The sequence below is a fragment of the Gymnoscopelus braueri genome (genome assembly GCF_963280865.1).
Source record: "Gymnoscopelus braueri genome assembly, chromosome: 2".
Classification (NCBI taxonomy): Eukaryota; Metazoa; Chordata; class Actinopteri; order Myctophiformes; family Myctophidae; genus Gymnoscopelus; species Gymnoscopelus braueri.
This window is the reverse complement of record NC_137604.1, coordinates 58,282,152-58,293,311: the sequence shown is the minus strand read 5'-3', so window position 1 is coordinate 58,293,311 and position 11,160 is coordinate 58,282,152.

The following is an 11,160-nucleotide window of genomic DNA, read 5'->3' as shown; positions in this document are numbered from 1 at the left end:
TTTATTAACAGTACAGAACACATTTTACACCAATATCTATTGTTGCATGTTGGTATGTACAATAAAACACATTAGAATAGCTGCATCCCGCTCAAAAACGTGGGACAAAGAGGCAACATTGTCAATGTGTTAACTGGCAAACAGCAATGCTTGTATGTTGGGCAAAGATGGAATACATTCAGTCAGCTTGAACATGCCTGAAAACATTGAGCAGCAAACTATTGCTACCTTCCATCAGTGCTTTGCAGTGTTGAGCTTGTACATCGCCTATCTTTCCACCAATGGAACCAAATGGACACGGGTCCATTTGTACCCTCAGAGTTCTGGGGGTCGAGGAAATTGATAAATCTGAGAACCACTGTGCTACACTAAATGGAACAGAGCATTCATTATAATTATTGGTAACTCCTGTGAAGGAAGTGATAATATGGCTGCTGTGCAGTGAGCCTATTATTGTAATTTGACTCCAGTACAATTATTTGAACACTTCAGTTACAAGTTAATTTGTAGATTATGGCCATTTGAAAATAGCCGATCTACAAGCTCACAATATGTCGCATAGCGACATATTGTGAGCTTGTAGATCTGCTATTTTTGGCAGATACATTTGGTGTAGAGAGAAATAGGGGCCCAGTAAAGATCCCTTGGGGATTCTCATCAACATAGAATATAGGGCACTTGTGGCAATAGTTCACTCACCTTGGCAGGACCTTGGCCTGGAAATAGAAACTCCTTGGATGGGAAGTAGAAACTCAGTCTGTTGGGTAAAGATAGGATAAAAATCAGCCGGTTTATTAACAGTACAGAACACATTTTACACCAAAATCTATTGTTGCATGTTGGTATGTACAATAAAACACATTAGAATAGCTGCATCCCGCTCAAAAACGTGGGACAAAGAGGCAACATTGTCAATGTGTTAACTGGCAAACAGCAATGCTTGTATGTTGGGCAAAGATGGAATACATTCAGTCAGCTTGAAGATGCCTGAAAACATTGAGCAGCAAACTATTGCTACCTTCCATCAGTGCTTTGCAGTGTTGAGCTTGTACATCAACCATCTTTCCACCAATGGAACCAAATGGACCCTTCCATTTGGTTCCATTTGTACCCTCAGAGTTCTGGGGGTCGAGGAAATTGATAAATCTGAGAACCACTGTGCTACACTAAATGGAACAGAGCCTTCATTATAATTATTGGTAACTCCTGTGAAGGAAGTGATAATATGGCTGCTGTGCAGTGAGCCTATTATTGTAATTTGACTCCAGTACAATTATTTGAAAACTTCAGTTACAAGTTAATTTGTAGATTTTGGCCATTTGAAAATAGCCGATCTACAAGCTCAATGTGACATATTGTGAGCTTGTAGATCTGCTATTGTCAACACAAGTTTTTGTATTTAAACTTGTTAAATGGGACATTTTGCATAATGAGTATTTACTTTTGTTAATGTACATTTTTATGCCAATACTTTTGAATAGGTTTTGAAACCACAACTAAACAATTTGAATAACTTGATAAAGTTTAAGGCAGTGGTTCTCAAACTATTTCATGTCAAGTACCCCCAAAATATAAACCAACAATAGCATTAGAGTAGGTTTACAAGCCGCAAATGTTTATTTTCTTCATTTAACTGTAGTTATGAATACCCACACAGAGCGACGCTAAAAAGAGATGTAGCCCTGAAACATGACTGACGTACCATTACAGTCATGGCGCTACTTGTTCAATTTCTTTGGATTTTTAACATTTACAACCAGTGCATCTACATAAATGTTCAAATTTAAAATGTAAAGTGCTGACCCCACGGCCACAGATGTTACAAGTAAAGGCACATGGGTCTAAGTACCCGTATCTTCCGTATTGTTCAATAAAAAGCGTTTTAAATCGATCGCCGGGCATTTTTTTACTATGCTTTCAACTACGCGCCCCTATCGGTTGGGGGGCGTATTGCACCCTGATACATTATTAAAACAATATTGAATGGCCGGCGATCGGATTAAAACGCTTTTTATTGAACAATACGGAAGGTAAGGGTACTTAGACCGATGCGCTTTAACTTGTAACATCCATTGCCGTGGGGTCAGCACTTTATACTTGAAATATGAACGTTGATGTAGATGTAGTGGTTGGAAAGGTTACATTTACCCAAAACAGGAACAAGTAGCGCCATGACGCTTGCGACAGACGAGCGTCATGTGAACCATGGCTATGAAGAGATGCAATCATTTACCAGCTAACCACCATGCTCTCCAACCTCAAACCAAATATAAACTATACTTAATCTTTGAGTTAACATTAATGGCGTTTTTCTGAAGGCAGAAGCATTCAGAAAAAACGAAAGAAAGAACCTCGAAAGTTTGTTGTTTGGCTGTGGAGCTTGGTGCAAAACGTATAATTCTCGGTTATTATGCCCATTTCAAGCTAAAAACAATTGAAAAATGGATTAGCTTGATCATCATAAAGAATAACTTGATAAAAGTTTGGGATAATCGCTTAATTTTAACTCCTTACCGTAGTAATCTCTTTGAGCAGGCGTGCAGACGAAGGAAGTGTGTGAGTGTTTGTGCAGGCGACAGCGTGCAGATGAAGCAAGTGTGTGCGTGTGTTTGCTAATCAAGCAGATCAGACCCTGGTGTGTTGATGGCGGAGGGATCTATCTCCAATGATATGATACTGTGGCGGATGAATCAGCCAGTGCCACTGGATGTTAACTGAATAAATATCATGTGATAAAAGTTAAAACATTCGTTAGAATGTACAGCCTGAATTTACAGCCTGAAACAAGACATTATCCCTCCTCTGGCCTCTGTGCCAATTCCCACCAGAACAAATAAGCTAAATAGGGTTCAATTGTGTTTAATCATCTGACACATGACCTCAAAGAGATAATTCACCACATTAACAAATCTGTGAATTAAGGTGGAGACTACATGGTGACTTTGGGACTTGAGAACATGAAATGGACAATCTTTTGCAGATTTGCCTGAAATTTTAATTTAATAAATGAAGTGTGTGTGTGTGTGTGTAATATATATATATATATATATATATATATATATATATATATATATATATATATATATATATATATATATATATATATATATATATATATATATACATTATAAATAAATAAATAAATAAATAAAATAAAATATAATAAATACATACAATCTTTTGGAGATTTGCCTGAAAATGTAATTAAGATATGTGTGTATATATACTATATTGCGCCACCCCGATCAAAACATTTCCTTCTGGCGTGATGGTTCCTTGGGCCGTGGTGGTACTGCAGGCTCCACTTGGGCTTGCTTGAATGACCCTCCTTAAGACCTCACCGTGGATTTGCTGGGCTTTTTACTCACGGAAGACAGGCGCTAACCCATACTACTCCAGAATACTGTATACATTCCGGCTGTCAACCGTCTCTCCAGTGGTCACCCAACCATTGCTGGTTGTCACGTAGTCTAATTCCTTTGAGCCACTATAAAAAGAATCACTAACTATAAAGAAAACAACATCACATTGATGCACCTGGGACGTATCATCAGTGTTGTAGCCTGGGGTCATAGGGTGTTTCGGGTCTCGCAACAACATACACCCTCGCCCAGGTGACCCAGCCGGGGTTGATCAAGCCCCGACTTACGTCCCATGTCAGTCCTATAGGGAAAGACATGGCCACTCATATAAGCCACTATATAAGTATATAAATAATAAATAAATAAATAAATAAATAAATAAATAAATAAATAAATAAATAAATAAATAAATAAATATGTATACAGTCAGGGACGGATTAATCCCTGCGCGGGCCCCTCACTGCTCGGGTTATAAGGCATGTTTGGGTCGAGAAAGCACTTTTAGACATTAGGTGAAAAACAGTCTGTAACTAATGTACAGTATGTGCATGTATTTGAAAGTAATAATAACCACTGCTGTAAAGACAGAGGAGGGGCCCAAATATTTGATATTTGATTAACCATTTCATTTGAGTAAATTGACGATGGTCTCTCTGCTCAGTTCCCCCCAAGTGCGTTACAAATATCTGGGCATATGGATCGATGATATCTTCACCTTCAAGTTCCATTGAGAATCTTAACCTTAAAATAAAACATTGCAGGCAAAACTTGGTCCCACTCTCATTCTTAGACTATATATACAGTATGAGACATCATTTATAGATATGCTGCTGCCACCACCCTTAAGCCCCGAGATGCCATCTACCACTCTGCTCTAAGGTTTATCACAGGTGACCCATATAATACCCACCATTGCACTTTCTGCACCAAAGTTGGATGGTCCCCCTCTCTCTCCATGAGACGAGACCATCATTGGTACATCTACAGTACATTTATATCACCAAGCACTGTTAAAACCAAATACTTTCACCCATCAAACACAATCTCAGGAATACATCCCATTATTGGTCCCCAAGGCCAACACAGAGCTAGGTAAAACAACCTTTGGTTTCTGCGATCCCTTTACCTGGAGTGAATTACAATGCACATTAAAAATGGATTCCATGTTCTCACTGTGTCAATTTAAAAACTTGACAAAAAGGCTAGATAGCATTAGTCGGGTAGCTAGCTATACATGTAAACAGTCTGGCTGCAATCAGGCAACATTATCCAACCCTACAGTAGTTGTATGTCAAAACGCAAAATTATCAGATCTACAAGGACTGTCACACATTGTGATCTTGTATATCTGCTATATTTGCTGAATGTTTTCCTATTTTTGCCAAGTGATTGTCTACGTTCAGTGAATGTAGTATTTTCATATATTATAACATGCACTAGGGCAGGGGTATTCAACTAGATTAGACAGCAGGCCAAAATTGTTAAATTAATTGAGGTTGGGGGCCACAGGCCTTTGTAAACAAAATAAATAACCAAATGTTCATGGTTAACCATTTTAACCGGTAACTGTTAAGAAATTTAACCAACGGTTAAATAGTTCATATTTATTGTCTCCGCCAGGCCGAAAGGCATGGCGAGAGTATGTATTACCCCCTGTCCGTCCGTGTGTCCGTGTGTGTGTCCGTCCGTGTGTCATTCTGTCATTCTGTGTACAGCTAATCTCCGGCACCATTGGCTTGATCGCAGCGAAACCCTGCACACACACTCCCTGGATGCCAGAGCAGAACCTCTACCCCAAATGTTTCACATTGGCCGGTTATAGCGCCACCAGGAGGCCGCTTTTTGCAAACACATTTTTTGACAGTACTCCTACAGATTTTATCCAAACATCACGCAAATAAGTACACAGTATCTCTATATGTGATCAACACGGATCTGTCCGATTTTCCATATACCATCCTCATGAACGCAGCGTCCGATTGCGGTGACACTTTGCACGCACATTCGCACTCCGTTGAAGAACAAATGCCACCCTTTTAACATTGCCCTATTATAGCGCCACCAGGAGGCCGATTTTTGCAACACTTTTCTTTTTTATCCTACAAATTGGCGAATTCAAAACATTGCTGGCCCACAATAACCTATCTGACCCGGCGGAGACCTGTGCTCAGAGGAGAACTTTTTCTAGTTTTTCATTTAAATGTTAGTGCAAATGCACTTTTCCCTCCCAACATAAAGTGGTGCCTGGAGGCAGATGCACAGCCATCGTAAGACTGCAATTCTGCCTTGAGTTAAACACAGGGAAATAAAGTACCATGAGAACTTCAAGAAGTTGATAAACTGACATATAGACCTGAAGGCTGTGGGAAAACAGAATAACACCATGTTTTGCAATAAAAACTATGATCTGAATTCATATTTTTTCTTAAATCAAAAATCTTGCAGTTTGATAACTGAGGCAATTATGTACTATGCATGATAATGCGTCATGGCAGCATGGCTGAACTCCAGAGTGACCAGCCAACTACACTCTCTCCATTTTGGATGCCGGAGGCCTGGGCTGCTGTTCTGGCTGTTGGAGGTGGCGTTGGGCTTGAACTGTTGCAAGGGCTGCTTGGATGGCCTGGGAGGAGGAGGCTGACACAGTCGCTGCACTGCTTCCCCGCCCAAGAACTTAAATAATGATAGCTTGTCTGGCTGACATCTCGAGATGTCTGAAGCTCAACCTGGACAAGACAGAGTTGATGTTCCTCCCAGGGAAGGGCTGTCCGCACCGAGACATGGCCATCACCATTGATAATGCTGTGGTGACGTCAACTCGGACTGCGAGGAATCTGGGTGTGACCCTGGACGACCAACTGTCGTTCTCGGCAAACATCGCATCAGTGACACGGTCCTGCAGATTCCTCCTCTACAACATCAGTAGGATTCGCCTCTTCCTCACGGAGAAGGCAGCCCAGGTGCTCATTCAGGCTCTTGTCATCTACCGCCTGGACTACTGCAACTCCCTCCTTGCTGGTGCCCCGGCGTCTGCCATCAGACCTCTGGAGCTTGTTCTGGTGTTCAACCGCCCCAAGTTCTCCCACACAACTATGCTTCTCCGTTGTCTACACTGGCTCCCCGTAGCGGCTCACATCCAGTTTAAAACCCTGGTGCTAGCCTATAGGGCAGTGAAAGGAACAGCTCCTTCTTACCTCCGGGCTATGGTCGATGCTTACACCCCTGCCCGACCACTTCGGTCTGCCACCACGGGGCGACTGGTTGCCTCGTCGCTCAGTGGTCCTTCTGGCCGATCTACACGGTCACAGCTTTTTTCTGGCCCCACAGTGGTGGAATGAACTCCCCACTGATGTCAGGACAGCAGAGTCACTGCCTATCTTTCTGCGCAGGCTGAAACCCCACCTCTTCAGGAAACACTATCCTTCCACTTCGCCTTGCCTACTTGTTGTTAACTAGTTGTACAAACTCTTTTTTTATTGTTTTATTGGATCTTGTTTATTCGATACACTTATTTGTTTTAGCTCTTGCTCATTTGATTTTCCTATTCTGTCTCATCTGTTTATGAAAGTAGGTAGCTGATATATTGCACTTTTACTTTAGCGCTATAGGTATTCTCTTAGTTGCTTGTTTTAGAAGAGAATGCACTTCATACTTTTTTTGTTCCCTACCTATGTTGAATGCACTTATTGTAAGTCGCTTTGGATAAAGTGTCTGCTAAATGACCGTAATTTAATGTAATGAGTGTCTGGGCATTACGGCTAGTACTGCAGGCCGCCGAGGATGCTGTTGATCTGCTGGGGCTTTATAGCCTGGCTGATAGCCTCACTTCTGGGGCTAATAGCCAGGCTGATATGGTGCACTTTGCTGCCGTCACACCAAGCCGTCACACCAAGCACATAACAGCTACCAGACTGGTAGCTGTTACATGAGATGACAGCCAGACTGCTACTCCTTGATAGGACAGCTTCGCTGCCATGTTTCCAGCCAACGCATTTTCTAAATGTAAATGATCAACTAAATCTGGTTGTCAATTGACGTCCGAATGATGGCCAAGCATGAACGTCTTTTCTAAACTGAATATGGTTGTCAATGGACGTTTATATCATGGCCCATTAGAAACGTCTATTCTCAACTAAATATGGTGGTCAATGGACGTTCAGATTCGGGCCTGTCGGGACGTATTTGCACAATGTTATTTATCAACTAAATCTGGCTGTAAATGGACGTCCATATGATGGCATAGCAGCAACGTCTTCTCTAAACTAAATATGGTTGTCAATGGACGTTTATATCATGGCCCACTAGAAACGTCTATTCTCAACTAAATCTGGTGGTCAATTGACGTTCAGATTTGGGCCTGTCGGGACGTATTTGCACAACGTCATTTATCAACTAAATCTGGCTGTAAATGGACGTCCATATGATGGCATAGCAGCAACGTCTTCTCTAAACTAAATATGGTTGTCAATGGACGTTTATATCATGGCCCACTAGAAACGTCTATTCTCAACTAAATCAGGTCGTCAATTGACGTTCAGATTTGGGCCTGTCGGGACGTATTTGCACAATGTCATTTATCAACTAAATCTGGCTGTAAATGGACGTCCATATGATGGCATAGCAGCAACGTCTTCTCTAAACTAGATGTGGTGGTCAATGGACGTTCAGATTAGGGCCTGTCGGGACGTATTTGCACAATGTCATTTATCAACTAAATCTGCCTGTAAATGGACGTCCATATGATGGCATAGCAGCAACGTCTTCTCTAAACTAAATCTGGTCGTCAATGGACGTTCAGATCACGGCCTGTCGTAACGTGTTCACCCAATGTCACATATCAACTAAATCTGGTCGTCAATAGACGTTCGGATTACGGCCTGAACGGACGGACGTGATATCAACTTGATTTGGACGTCCACAGACGTCGCTTGCTTACTGGGAAGTAGGTATTGCCCCACACAGACTTTATACAATATATCAGGTAAAAAAATAGCCGATTTACAAGCTTTACGCGCCGATTTACGCGTCGCAGCGCGAGGCGTTGTGAGCTTGTAGATTTGCTATTTTCAGAGTGCAACCAAAAGGTAAAATATTATATAAAAAAAGATATATATATATATTCTTACCACTGGTAAACGGAGACAGACATCGTTTCCTTGGGCTTGGCTCCCAACTGCCAGAGTCGTCCGAATCGGAGGTCTCTTCACCGTCAGAAGTATCTGGGTTTGGGTCTGGGCAATACGACGCGGTCCTCGGTCTGCCGCTACGACGCACCGGGACCTCGGTATCGATGTCTGGTACCGGTGGGTTCGTGTCCTCAGATACCTCCGCAGGTGGGGGAGGTGGTTGTGGTGGACGTGGCGGAGGTGGTTGTGGTGGAGGTGCCCGTCGCCGCCGCCGCCGCCGGCACCGCCGCGGGGCGGTGAAAGGCACCGATGTCTCCTCAGATCCCGCGGGGGCAGTCTTCACCTTCTTGGATGGCCGAGGTGGTCGCGGTGGTGGTGGTCCCCGCGAGGGTTCTGAACACGTGAAGGCATAAGCGTCTTTCGCCGACGAAGATGGCTGCACGTCTTCAGATCCCTCCGGGGCAGTCACAGTGAGGGTCTCCATCTCCACCTTGATCTCCACGGATCTCCCAGGTGGCGAAGGTGGTCGCGGTGGTGGTGGTCCCCGCGAGGGTTCTGAACACGTGAAGGCATAAGCGTCTTTCACCGACGAAGATGGCTCCACGTATTCAGATCCCTCCGGGCCAGTGAGAGCCTTCATCTCCGGCTTGATCGACGCCTTCATCTCCGCGGATCTCCCAGGTTGCGAAGGTGGTCGCGGGGGAGCGGTGAAAGACGCCACCGCCGACGGCTTCACGTGCTCCACAGGTCGTGGTGGTGGTGGTCCCGGTGGTGGTGGTCCCGGTGGTGGTGGTGGTGGTGGTCCCGAGGGAGCAGTGAAGGCCATGGTCTCCAAAAGAGTTCTTTGAGTCGGGTCCCTCCGAGGGCATTTGCCCCTGCATTTTTTTCCTCTCATCTCGCCTAAAATGTATATTCCCGACTCCCACCTATAACACCTAACTCTATACTATAGAAACTATATAAACTATATAAACCTCTTACTCTAAACTATATATATATTGCACCTTTCCTAACTTTACCTAACTAACTCCAAAATAACGATCGCTTGCTCTTTCTTTGTCTCTCAGTCGCTGTCTCTCGCTCTCTCTCGCTCTATTTCTCTGTCCGTCCGTCTCTGCTCAATGTTTGTTTAGAATGCCACAGGGACTGTGTTTCTGCACCCGGATTTGTAGTGTTTTGCTCAGATCATGTGACTTTTGCGATCATGTGACTTTTCTTTTGTCCTAGAAGCTTAATATTAATACACAGGTTGTGGAAGGTTGCAATATACCTTAAACCAATTAAAAGTCAAATGAACGTGTATACACGATCCTGGCACTCAGGCGATGGATTTGAAAGAACGTGTCGAGGCGTTCTTGGCACTGTATGTGTTAATTGAAATTCAGCATCTCAACATCTAAAAAGCTATGAGGTCAAGTTTTCAGGATGGATGGTGGACGAGGTATATCTCTGGTGGACATTTTGGTCAAAATTCCATTTAACAAAATGAGTGGACAATAATATTACCAGAAACACATAAAGAGCTAGCCCTGAATGACCTTATAACAGCCAGGTCTGTAACTCTGAGAGTGTACAAATGGAACCAAATGGACCCGTATGGTGGTCCTTGCAAATAAAACATTTAAGAACCACTAGTACTAGTAGGACTCCTAATGTTCCATACATAGTGTCATAGTAAATCAGAGTCATACATATTCTGAAGAAAACTAAATAAGAACATTATAATGGTGTGTAAATACAAAATTGCCACGGACAAGGCCAAGCAGTGTTGATTTTGACAGCAAATTTTGATGTAGTTTTAGTCATAGTCTTTTGAATAAAATTCCATTTAGTTTTAGTCATATTTTAGTCATGTGAAATGTTTTAGATTTTGTCTAGTTTTAGTCGACTAAATATCATAAGATTACAGTCGACTAAATCTACAGTTGACTTAGTCGACTAAAATGTATGTTGGCGGTGCCTTGATGGCGTCTTAATGGCTGATTTTACACTTGGTTGCATAAACACCCGAGAGCAACACCCGAGCTCAACCAAACATGAAATGACTTGTCTTTTAGTTCTACTGGATCTCTTCTCCACTAGATCCCTCACTAACATTTTAGTCTAGTTTTTATTTGTTGAAGAAATTGTCAATATCTTTAGTAATAGTTTTAGTCGTCGTAGCTTAGTTTTTATTTCGTTTTTATTTAGTGTTCGTCAGTGAAAAAAGGTAATCGACCAACATTTTTCGACATAATTTTAGTCGACGAAATCAACACTGAGACCAAGTCTTTGCCACGGACACATTTGTCTGTGTACGGACATATTGATGACCCCTGGTTATAGTCTTGCTTGATCTAAAAAAAAGTGTTTTGGTCCACCCAGCTGCTGAACTGGGCCACGCGGGAGTAGACGCCGGGCACGGAGGTGGAAGCATCGGCTGCTGCCCCAGGACACGATGCCAACCAGGGTCCACATGTTGTCCTTCTCACACACCAGGGGACCACCGGAGTCCCCCTGAGACAGGGCACAAGCAAGGACAGGAGACAGGACACCATTAACAAGAAGCAGACCATTAAAGAATCAGTCAAGCAATTTTCTTCTCAGTCTCAATACCATGTACGGATTAACATGACTACGGGCCCTGGGCACAAACTCACCATTACACCCTCCCATGCCAACACACACACACA